The sequence below is a fragment of the Adiantum capillus-veneris genome, chromosome 19 (genome assembly GCF_014529385.1).
Source record: "Adiantum capillus-veneris isolate H3 chromosome 19, ASM1452938v2, whole genome shotgun sequence".
NCBI classification, from domain to species: Eukaryota; Viridiplantae; Streptophyta; class Polypodiopsida; order Polypodiales; family Pteridaceae; genus Adiantum; species Adiantum capillus-veneris.
Genome location: NC_140949.1, coordinates 13,689,432 through 13,701,174, shown reverse-complemented (window position 1 = coordinate 13,701,174; position 11,743 = coordinate 13,689,432). Strand labels below are relative to the sequence as shown.

The following is an 11,743-nucleotide window of genomic DNA, read 5'->3' as shown; positions in this document are numbered from 1 at the left end:
GGTAGTCACACGATGCAAACTTATCTATATCTATATCTATTCTATATATCTATATCTATATCTATACTAAGGATACAGGGGGAGGGAATTCCGGTTTTCCCCCGCCACGCGTCAGAACCTCCTTCAAGCGGTGGGTGTGGCCTGCAACTCCGAGAGCACAGTGACGCAAAGAGAGAGAGAGAGAGAGAGAGAGAGAGAGACGGGTGAAGCCCACCGACTGTACTAGTACTTTAATAGAAGGTATAGTTCTTTTTCTTCTTTTTTTTTTTTTTTTTTTTGGGGGGGGGGGGGGGCCACAGTAGGCATCACGATGCGGGTGCAATCCGAGCCCTCCGATCACCATTTGAACTAGGTGTGAACTAAGAGTGAACTCGGAGGTATGTGCACCACACCAAATTTGGTGTGAACTCAACGTGATGTGAACTGGGGAGGGTCTGCACACCACACCAAATTTGGTGTGAACTCAATGCGAACTCGATGTAAACTTGTCCGCGACGCCGTGATCTATAAACTTACCACACACACACCTTTCAACGAACGTGCGATAGTGGTTAGAGTCAATTCCGTGGGGGAGAGGGTAGTGGATTCAAGTCTCGATCCGAGAAAGTGGGAATCTTTTGCATTCCATAGGCAATCCAACGGTCACAATCAATCGGTGATCATGAGCCATTGATCCCACCTCCCAAAAGAAGGTCTCGATTAGTAACCGGGGGGGGAGGGGGATTACCAATTTGTGGAAATTCCCAAAATACCCCTCAAATTTGAAGAATTCCCAAGGTACCCCTCATATTTGGCCAAAAAATCCCAAAATGCCCTTTAATTCTACCAAAATTCCCAAAATACCCTAATTCTGCCAAAATTCCCAAAATACCCCTAATTAACCTCCCAAACATCTCCATAAACAACTTTTTTGCAAATCTTCATAAGAAGATTGATTTTCCTCTATAGAAGATGATAGAACTAGGATTTTAGATGGTATTGAGGACTCTTCATATAAAATCGTTTATCATTTTGGAACACAAATGCCTCTAATTGTGAGCTCGTTTCCAAATAATTTTGTCTCCATTGTCATAAACATTAGACTATGCAAAAAATGGGGCAAATCCATCTCAAAATAATGCAAGGGTATATTGGGAAATTTTCAAATTTGAGGGGTATTTTGAGAAATTTTCACAAATTACAAGGGTATTTTGGTCATTTTTCCCTTGTTTTGAAAATAACAGAATGAATTAAAAAGAAAAAAGGTTACATTTGCCTCAAAGGAGGGGAAAGAGACATCCCAACGAGAAAGCATAGTTGCTCTCATAGTAGAAGTAGGGTAATGGGGGCAGTAAAGTGGCAACCCCACTTTCGGTATGTCACTTTAGCATAGCGATACACCCCATTCGTCCCCATTTCAAAGGTTCGAGGGTCAAGTTCATTAGTCTTGTTTTGCATTGGATTTCTCTATGTGCTTTTGTCTTACGACCACAAAGTTGATTAAAAAAATTGCTAGAGGTTTTTGTCGCCGCAAAGATGAAGCTTGAGGTGAAACTTCATTTACATCTCACATCTGACAAGACGCATTAGGCTTCAATCATCGTGTCTCAGCATTGGCCCATGTACCCTATGTAAAGACATTTTGTGCTACAAACGGGAGCGTAGCGGGCCTACAAAATACCGAAAACAATATGTTACAAGCCATAAAACAATGGATATGCATACCTGACAAATCGCACAATGCATAATCCATGCTACACGCGATGAGAGAGAGATACACATTGGCCGACCGGGTATAAATGTCCATAGCTTGTAATGAGCACTTGAGTAATAAATGTACATAAAATGTGATATCTTCACCTAGCCTTAGCTTTGCCACCTGTCAGCTGCATTCATTGTGAGCCCTAGGATCTAGTTCTACCATCTAATGGTGCTAGATCAATGCCTACTACACAGCCTCAGTCTACAAGGTGCTGAGGGTACAAATCCTAAATTCCCTTATCGATAACATAATCCAGGGTTGGGAAAGCAATTGTCCTTAGTTGCAAGGTACATAAGTGGTGGGTCCAATGTGAGGTACAAGACGTTGGGTACATGCTTGCATAGCACAATGAGTAGCTAAAAACCAAAAGAGTAGCAATGATTAGTAGGAAGCAATTTAAAAGTGCAAAAATATGTAACATGTGTATGGTGTGATGGGAGTGCAAAAAATGAAGTAAATGTGCATAGGTGCGGAGTACAACGTTGGTCAGAAATGTTGTTCTAAATAGACCGCCATCTGTCACCCTTCCACCTTGCCATACCAATTCATCATATCCTTTCATATCAATCCATACCAAATGCGGTGGTTCAGTTCCACATATAATGTAACCACAGAGAGTCATGCCTTACCAGGCGTAAGCACTCTAGTACACATGTATCGACATCCATAAATTTCCATGACATTATTGCAAAGTGGAGAGTCCTTCCTCACGACGCGTAGACACTCTAATACACATGTCAATAACCATAGGTATCCATAACAAGGTGTGGAGCGGAGAATCCTACCCTCTTCATGCGTAACATGTGTATAAATTTTGCCATTCCAATTCAGTTCAACCCATAAGATCCTTGCCATAACAATGTACTATGTCTCAACTAGTATGCTGGGTAATGCGACCAAGGGTTTGTGTGAGATGAGGGTGTGCTTGGTGAGGTGTACTGTATATGTGAGAGTAAGTTCTAAACCACTCACGATGGTCGCAACAAAATTAGAAGCAAATTAGTGATGATGACATTTACAATAACAAGTGCCAAAGAAAAGGGAAAGACGAAGCAATTATTGTAGAGAATGCCATAATAACATTTTATAACATCAACTTGTGAAGGAATCGTGCAAAAATTATATAATAAAGGTCAGCAGAAATTTGACAAAGATAGAGTATGTTTAAGTAGAAAAAATTATTATAAACTACTATTCACTGTCTCATAGTATCTTACCCAAAGGATATTGTGCAACTAAAAATATACAAATACCGGTGTGTTTGTGTGGATAGAGTTATAGCTATATTGTTCTCTTTGAATGGGAGGAGTAGTCACACATAAGAGTTTGGAGCAGTGTTGCGTCCTTAATGGTATGCTTATAATGAACCCAAAAAGGAAATAGTTGTATTGTTCTCTTTGAATGGGAGGAGTAGTCACATTTAAGAGTTTGGAGCAGTGTTGCGTCCTTAATGGTATGCTTATAATGAACCCAAAAAGGAAATGGTCTACAAAGCTCTTTGTGATTCATTAGACATAGAACAAGTTAGGGAAAATAAAAGTAAAATTTGAAGACGGTGATCGAAATCATGTGGGTGAGTGTTGGCCAGACAGATAGTCATAACCAAATTTACTATAATTAAGAACTAGAAAAAAATTGACAATGACTAATTTAGTAGGAAAATGTCCATAAATTTGCAAGTACATCAAATTTTAATCCCTACAAATGAGTTCGTGACTTTTTATAACCTCAACTAATGAAATAAATCATGAAAGGACCATGTAGTATTATCATCACATGAGTTGCAAAAAGTGGTTACAGTCCAAGTTTACATTAGGAGTATTTGTAGATATGAGCAGGTAAATTGTGGTACTAGCTTGTGCTAATTAAAAGTAATAACAAACTTAAAATATAATGCTTGACAAGATTGCTAGAAAGAGCAAAGGATTCGGGAATATTGTATTGCGTATGTATTGAAAAAGGATCATGAAAACCATGACATATTGCTTGTGCCACGAGAGACAATCACAACATAAGAGAGACGATAGAGATGTTGCATTATAATAAATACATTTTTTACAAAATGTGCTACATTAGAGATCTACCCAAAAGAGGGTGGAAGGGAGCGTGTATAGGCTTATTACTATAAATAAAAAATTGTCTATGGCGTAGGATCGGGAAAAGTAGAGCTAGGGGAGGTTGAGACGAGGTGTCTTGGTATCAGTGGAGGGTGGGCACTCAAGGAGGTGTTAGGTAAGGCTAATTAGAATGGAGTTTAGGTTGTGGATAGAGGTTTGCACGTCCAACATTCGAAGGCAAAGCTTTCAAAAATGGTTTTCCAGGCGTTCGTATTCTTGACGAAGTTATATGAGCTCATCTTGCAAGGACTAGAGGCCCGAGGGTGACAGGGATGATGGTTGCTTCGTTGGGCCAAGACGAAGCCATAGGTGTCGTGGTGGAACTGGAGAAAGTACTTAGGGCGTCATGTACAAAGCAACGGGGAGAGGGTGTAAGAATGAGAAGCCGTGGAAGAGACAATTTGCAAACTGAATCGACGGATAGGTGCTACTAATGCCTGATGGTGCCGGTAGAACTTGCCAATGTCAGGAGAGCAATCGGAAGATGTTGAAGCGTAGTGCGAGCTTAGACGATGAAGAGGTATGAACGATGGTAGGTCGGGAGATGTGGAGGTTGCTGTGGCGCCTATTTGTGTATGTGTGTGTGTGTGGGGGGGGGGGGGGGGGGGGGGGGAGAGAGAGAGAGAGAGAGAGAGAGAGAGAGAGAGAGAGAGAGAGAGAGAGAGAGAGAGAGAGAGAGAGAGAGAGGAGAGGAGAGGTAGTTTCTCAAAAATTTGGCATGATTGCAACTTTGAGCTCCTCTCTTTTGATGTGTGCATGAGCTGTCCTTCTTCCTCGTCTTCTATTCTTGTGCTCCCTCCTGTCGAGTTGTCGTGTTTCTTACTCCCTTTCTACAAGCATGCACGCCCTTACACACACCGAGAGAGCCTCAATTGTAAGGATTTTTGAGAACAGTGGGCCATCAAACTAAAAAAAGGCAAAAATAAAGAAAGTTTGGCAACTCCAAGTATGTGAGTGTCATCCGAAAGTAACGACGCTTTTGTGTGTTCCATGCATAGGGGAATGTTGGTAGGGGCTAGATCGTGGCTACGCAACTTGAGAGCTATGATAGCTGCCATGCAAAGCTAGAAGGTGGTTGAGAACTGGAAATCGAGAGCGGCACAGTCTAGGTGTGTTGTCGTTCGTAATTGCGAGAGAGAGAGAGAGAGAGAGAGAGAGAGAGAGAGAGAGAGAGAGAGAGAGAGAGAGAGAGAGAGAGAGAGAGAGAGAGAGAGAGAGAGAGAGAGAGAGAGAGAGAGAGAGAGAGAGAGAGAGAGAGAGAGAGAGAGAGAGAGAGAGAGAGACAGAATATTGGAAGGGAGGGAGAGAGATAGAGTTTAACTGGGAGAGGTTGAAAGAGAAGGATTGCGAAGGTTGGCCATCGTAGGAATGTGAGAGTTGAGGGCGAGATCAGGCAGAAATTGTGGGTATGGCCGCCATGCACAAGTAATTTGTGTGTTGTGGATGGATGCGAGGGAAGAAATTCATGGTTGTCACCTGGTGAGAGGTGTGTGTGTGTGTGTGTTGGGGGGGGGGGGGGGGGGGTGAAGACGAGAGAAAAATGAAATGAAATGAAGTGTTATATTAACGTCTTAAAAAGGCCAAAGTGACCTACGAGACTAGAACGTTACAATGTGGTGGATCTGATACAAAGTCAAAGTAGCAAAATGACAAAATAAAAAAATATTGAATCGTAAACTGGTAGGTGTGAATTAAGCAGCTAATTCGGATAGCTAAATCACAAGAGATCCAGCATCAATCGCTTGCAGATCTCATCAATCTCGTCCATGGTCAGCAGTTTGATCGGGCGTCATGCATGTCGGGCCAAAGTGATCCGAATCCTTTGATGTAGCCTTCGTCGATGCTATGTAGTCCTCCGCAGTCGTGGGCCTCTAGATCTCCCCAACTTAGTCGCTCGGTCGATCAGTGTGCCTCTGGTGTGAGGCGACAAGCTCTATTGTGGTGGTAGCTCCTCCTGGTGTCCAATGTCTGCTCTAAAGAAGTATGTGATGTGTATTTGAGACTGGCTAGCCTCTCCTCTCATCGGGCTCTCTCTGTGTTTGCGCAGCTCGAGCAGAAACAAACCCTGGCATCTTTAATCCTCGTACTTGGTGAGTTTGGAGAGTGATCCAAAGTCCTTTCTGAACAAGCAGTGGAAGCGGCCTCATATCTCGTAGTAGATGGGGCAGTGGCATGTGTAGTGCAACTTTATCTCAGGCTCCACGTGACACAGGGGGCATGTCCTAGCCTCTGTTGGTACTCCGCTGTATCTCCTAGCCTCGATCTGGCCAATAGCACATCATATCCCATGAGACCAGTGGGTGTCCATGTATCTAGGACTCGTCACAAAACCGTTCTCCGTAAGCTGGAGAAGATGCTCTCTGTAGAAAGCCATCTTCGTGCCCAGCTCTTGTGTTGGCTGTATCCACAGAGAGAGAGAGAGAGAGAGAGAGAGAGAGAGAGCTGATCGATGACTTTTGCCATGGGTTTCTAAGATGTGTGGTGGATGTTTGAGTATCGTCATAGTGCGCCATTGGTGACGCTGCGTTGCCGTTGTCGCTGGTGCTGACGTTACTGCACGTGGTCATTGCCGTTTGTGGCCTACTTCTGTCGCTTATATTGCACTTGGTCATTTACAACCTGTTGTTGGATGCTATCGAACTTGCAATTGATCACTTGCAGCTACTGTAGACGCCCGTCAACCTTGCACTGTGCAGATGTGGTGGCTCTTTGAAAACAAGAAGCTTATAACTTTTATTATAACCATTTTACTTAGGGATCTTTCCCATGATGTGTTATAGAACATTGAGGCGGGGTCCCTCAAGATTGAGCTATGGATTCTCTCTTGATCAACTCCATCTCAAGGTTTCTTGGATTCATCTCCTACGTTGAGGGAAGAAATGAGAAATATATACATATAGGTGTGTTGTTTGTTTACACCTATTTCGATTTAGGTTTTGTGCTTGAGCTCCTCTTGTACATCTTTGATTCACCCTATGACATGAAACTTCGTATTCTTCTTAATCATATATAAAACACACGCATCCTATCATTACGAGCTTTGTCTGTGTTGATCATGCTTATGTATGTATATATATTGATACTACATAATTTGCTCATGGTATAAAATGATGATCTTTACTATCCTAATTAGTTATCTTTCCCCGATTACCAAGTAAAGAAGGATTAGCGATAAGTTGTTCAAAGATTTGCGAGTAACAAATAATATCAAGGATGCAAAAATTAAATAAAATAGAAAAAAATTGGATAAATGCACTCATCTTTGGTGCCTGATAGCATAGATCTTTGTTTGGATACCAATTTTCGGATCTTTTTCATTAATCCCTACCAAGGATGTAGCTCTTGGCTCTGATACCAATGCTACAAATGGCAGCGTAGCGGGACTGCAAAATATCGAAAACAATGTGCTACAAGCCATAAAACAACGAATTTGCATACCTGACGAATCGCACAACGCATAATCCATGCTATACGCGATAAGAAAGAGACAGAGCGAGAGAGTAAGCGAGCACGTGCAGGTGCACCTCTTAGAGCGGAGTGCTACACCGAAACGACGAGAGAGAAGAGAGGAGAGGAGAAAAGACTAACACAGACACTTGGGTACAATGTCCCACCGTGCAAGAGTGAGCATTTTTCTCTTACACTTATTTATTTATAGATTATTCAATGCTCAAAAATAAATACACATTGGCCGACATAAATGGCCATAGCTCATAATGAGAACTTGGGTAATAAGTGTACATAATATCTTCACCTAGCCTTAGCTTTTGCCACCTATTAGCTGCATTCGTTGTGAGCCCTAGGATCTAGTTCTACCATCTAACGGTGCTAGATCAATGCCTACTACACAACCTTAGTCTACAAGGTACACAAGGTACAAATCTTAAATTCCCTTATCCATAACATTTTCACCTTGATTGATTTGGGCATATTTGCACAACTGTCAAAGGGAACATCCTTAAACAAACCTAATCGTTTAACAGCTTTTGCTGCATAAAGTTATTACTCTTTTCGAGCAATGTGGAAGCAGTGTCGACCCTCTTTCATGAATCCCCGATAGCAGCAAGCAACGCCATTCGTGTACTCTCCCCCTCTCTCTCTTCTCTCTCTCTCCTTGGCTTTATCAACTACCATGTTGTGTATCACCTTCACTTAGCAATTACAATGTTGTTGTGGCTTCACATGACCACGATGGAGGGCAATGTTAGGTAAAGGTGATGTGTCTCGCTGTGCTTTGCCCGTGTCCGCCGGTCAGTATCCAACCGCCCACATTTATCTCCTTATTCTTTATAATTATAAAGAATAAGAATTATAAAGAATAAGGAGCTAGCTTCAAAGGGAATTTTTTTTGGATATTGCTCTACATAGCCAAATCTAGTAAAAAATCTCACTCTAGAAGCTTCCTTCAAAAAGCTCGCTCCGAGCAGATCTTTTTGAGCGGGCTTTTTCTCTTCCTTTCTCTCTCTCTCTCTCTCTCTCTCTCTCTCTCTCTCTATATATATATATATATATATATATATATATATATATATATATATATCTCATCTCTCTCACTCCCTTTTTGTCTACCTCTACCTCTCTCTCTCTCTCTATATATATATATATACGCGAGAGTCTCTCTTTGTCCCCCCTCTCTTTCTCTCTCTCTCTCTCTCTCTCTCTCTCTCTCTCTCTCTATCTTCTCTCTCTCTCTCTCTCTCTCTCTCTCTCTCTCTCTCTCTCTCTCTAAAGAGATTGAGAGAGAGACGATTCTCCAACTAGTGCTCACATTTGATCAATAGGGTTTCTCATCTAGCACAAGGTAGGCGTGATGATGCAAAGGCTCACGTATCGTCACCGCCATAGCTATGTAACCAAGACCAATCAGATACGCATTGTAAAAACGTTAGGTGGGAAGCTTGTCTTTTAATATGCCAAGAAGAGAGCGAGTGGGTCAAAGTGTGCCATCAGAGAAAAGTGCATACAAGGGATTCCTCATCCGCGCCTTGTTGAATAGTATGCATCTTAGCAAGAGGAAAAATATTGTAAATTGTGTGTATGATGGCGCTTTGTCAGGAGGGGTAGTTGGAGAGAGAATTATCAAAGCTTTTCTTGTGGAGGAGTATAAGATCATGAAGAAAGTGCTGAAGTTTCCAAAGTCGAAGGAGAAGCAGACATCAAAGTTTTAGTAATATGGCCAAGATTGCTACTTCCTTTACCATTAAAAAAAAAAGAAGAGAGAGAGGAGAGAGAGAGAGAGAGAGAGAGAGAGAGAGAGAGAGAGAGAGAGAGAGAGAGAGAGAGAGAGAGAGAGAGAAGGGTGTATATGTATATATATATATATATATATATATATATTATATATAGAGAGAGAGAGAGAGAGAGATAACAATATAAAAATCTCTCCCAAAAGCTCACTCCAATCACCTCGAGCATATTGGTAAAATACATCATCTAAGAAGAAAGAGAAGAAAAGCTCACTCAAAAAGCTTGCTCCATTCCAATCCCCTAGTGCACCATGCTTGACCTGGAAAAAAAAGTTATTTTGAGTGCTAAAAAATTGCAACCCCTCATTTCATAGGTTGTCAAAACTAGCATTGCAAGCTTGCATTAGCTTAGGAATACCTCTCTAATCCTTCTTCAAACAAAAACATGATTTAAACTGCTTAAATAGTATATTTGACCAACAGATAGCTCATCTCTAGCCAACACAAATCATGTAATGAAAACAACTATATTGAAGAGCATAAGTAAGAGATTACCATTGTGTATCAACTAACAAATCATGTAATGAAAAGGGAAAAGATTATTATTGTGTACTTGGTTTTACAAATGGACACCTTGGACAGAGAGATCTTGAATTGGATCCTTGGCAAAAGCTTCTTAGTATGAAGTGTTGCTCAGCTTAAACGACTACCTTGAAGAATGTGTTAAAACTCACTTTTATCCCTAGGGATTCTAAAATTTTCAAAGAGCTTTGGTGAATAAGGCATATAATAGCTTAGTTGCTTACAATCTACTCACATAGGGTAATCATCTCTGAATCCACTACAAGCTAGTACTCTTATTGAGTTGGGGTATATTTATACAATCATGCTTTGCAAAAAATATAATTAAGTTTTACAATTGAACATGAATTTTTATGTCTATTTTGATGTCCACCTTAGCCAATAGCTTCAATTACTCCAACCTTATAGTTATCTTTGCATCCTTGATCCAATCCACTTCTCTTCATGTCAAAAAAGTGTTGTTGCTATGGAGTTACCATCATAATCTGCTAGAGGAGATCTTACCAAGGGTGCATCCCTAAGCTTCTTCTTTAGCCTTGGACCCAATCAAATAGGTATATCTATTTTCCTTGCAATAGCATTAAAAGAACTCTCTATTGTATGATTGCGTGTGGTATCCAAAATAGAAATATTTAGCATGTGTGATCTCTTTCAAAGAGAGTAATGAATCGTCATCTTGGAGGCTTTGAAGTTTTTCTTCTCCATCAATATAGTCAGCCAATTTTTCCTTCAAACTAGCTTGCCTTTTCCCACAATCTTTCTAAGAAATGTCCATGCATTGACTAGAAATGATATTGGATAGAGCTATGTGATAGGTGGATAAAATTAGGTCTTCCTCTTCTCCTTTGTGTGTTGAAACTTCATCTTTCTCTTGTTGAAAAGAGGGCACAAATTGTTTGTAGTTATTCATCCATCATTAATTTTTTGCACGACTGCTTGAATTTAATCTTTAAGAATTTGCTCCATCTCATCAAGTGGTGAATTCTCCCTCAAATGATGAACCCTTGCACTAGACCTTCATATCCCTCTCGTAGTCCATTGATGATGACTACAGGGAGCAACCACTCAAGTCTAAAAAAGCATGTAAATCTAGTGGCAATAATCCCCGCTTGGGATAAAATAATGCAAGGTATTGCCACCCATCTTATCTCTGCTAGAAACTAGTAGCATTTAGATTCTTCACACTTTTGATGTGGGGCGAGCCATGGGTGGAAGAGTCCTATGGAGGCATGACCCACAATTTCTATCTACAAGAAACAACGAGGAGGGGACATCCAAGAGAAGGTGGATTTGGAGGAGAGTTGATACTTTCTTATCCTTCATCTCCTCTGCGTGTGTATGTGTGTTTGCCAATATAGCAAGTGGACTATCAATTAGTAGCTCAATGCTCATGATAGATTTGTGATGAAAATTAAGCATCAAATATTCAAAATTTAATGCATGTGAATTTTTTAAGCATGTAATGCTCTTTGCAATTCATGCAATTAGTGAAACTAGTGAATTCCTTTTTACTCCACCTAAGTGACATCTACAAAGTTGATAACAAGATAATTAGTTGATATAGAGATACCAATAGCAATCACCTAACCTTGAATGTCCATGAGCTTTTCTACATGTTAAATTTCAGTCATCCTCTTGTTGACCAGTTTTGTTTTAAAATTCTATTTCCTTACGTATTAATATGCATGTTTATATTGCATGCATAGTTTGAAGAGCTATAGAGTCGTATTGCTCTTGTGGTTTGGGTATTCCAATCAAATTCACTAGGAATTGGGTATGCATAAAAACTTGGGCCAACCCAAGGGATGAGTTTTTTTTTGAAACAAAATGAATGATATTGTCACAATCAGCTCTCTACCATGTGGATCTATAATTTTTCATGCTAGTCAAACTATTGATCCATGGACCAAAGAGTTCTAGGGGTTATACTCAAACATTGGCACAACCACTAGAATTAGTACATGAGATCCCTCAAGCTATGCCACAAAAGTGATGCTGAAAAGTTGTTAATATTTGGGTTGACACCATACCTAGTACTATCATAGTTATAATTAAGGCATCCAACTTTGTTAGAATCTAGCCCCTTTGAGGCCCAAGCTTGAGTGTCAAATTGATGA

At 40.6% G+C, this 11,743-nt stretch overlaps 1 pseudogene; it reads left to right on the top strand.

Moving 5' to 3' along the window:
- The first annotated feature begins 8,668 nt into the window (after positions 1-8,668).
- Positions 8,669-9,026, top strand: LOC147433594 (large ribosomal subunit protein eL34 pseudogene; annotated as a pseudogene).
- The last annotated feature ends 2,717 nt before the right edge of the window (positions 9,027-11,743 follow it).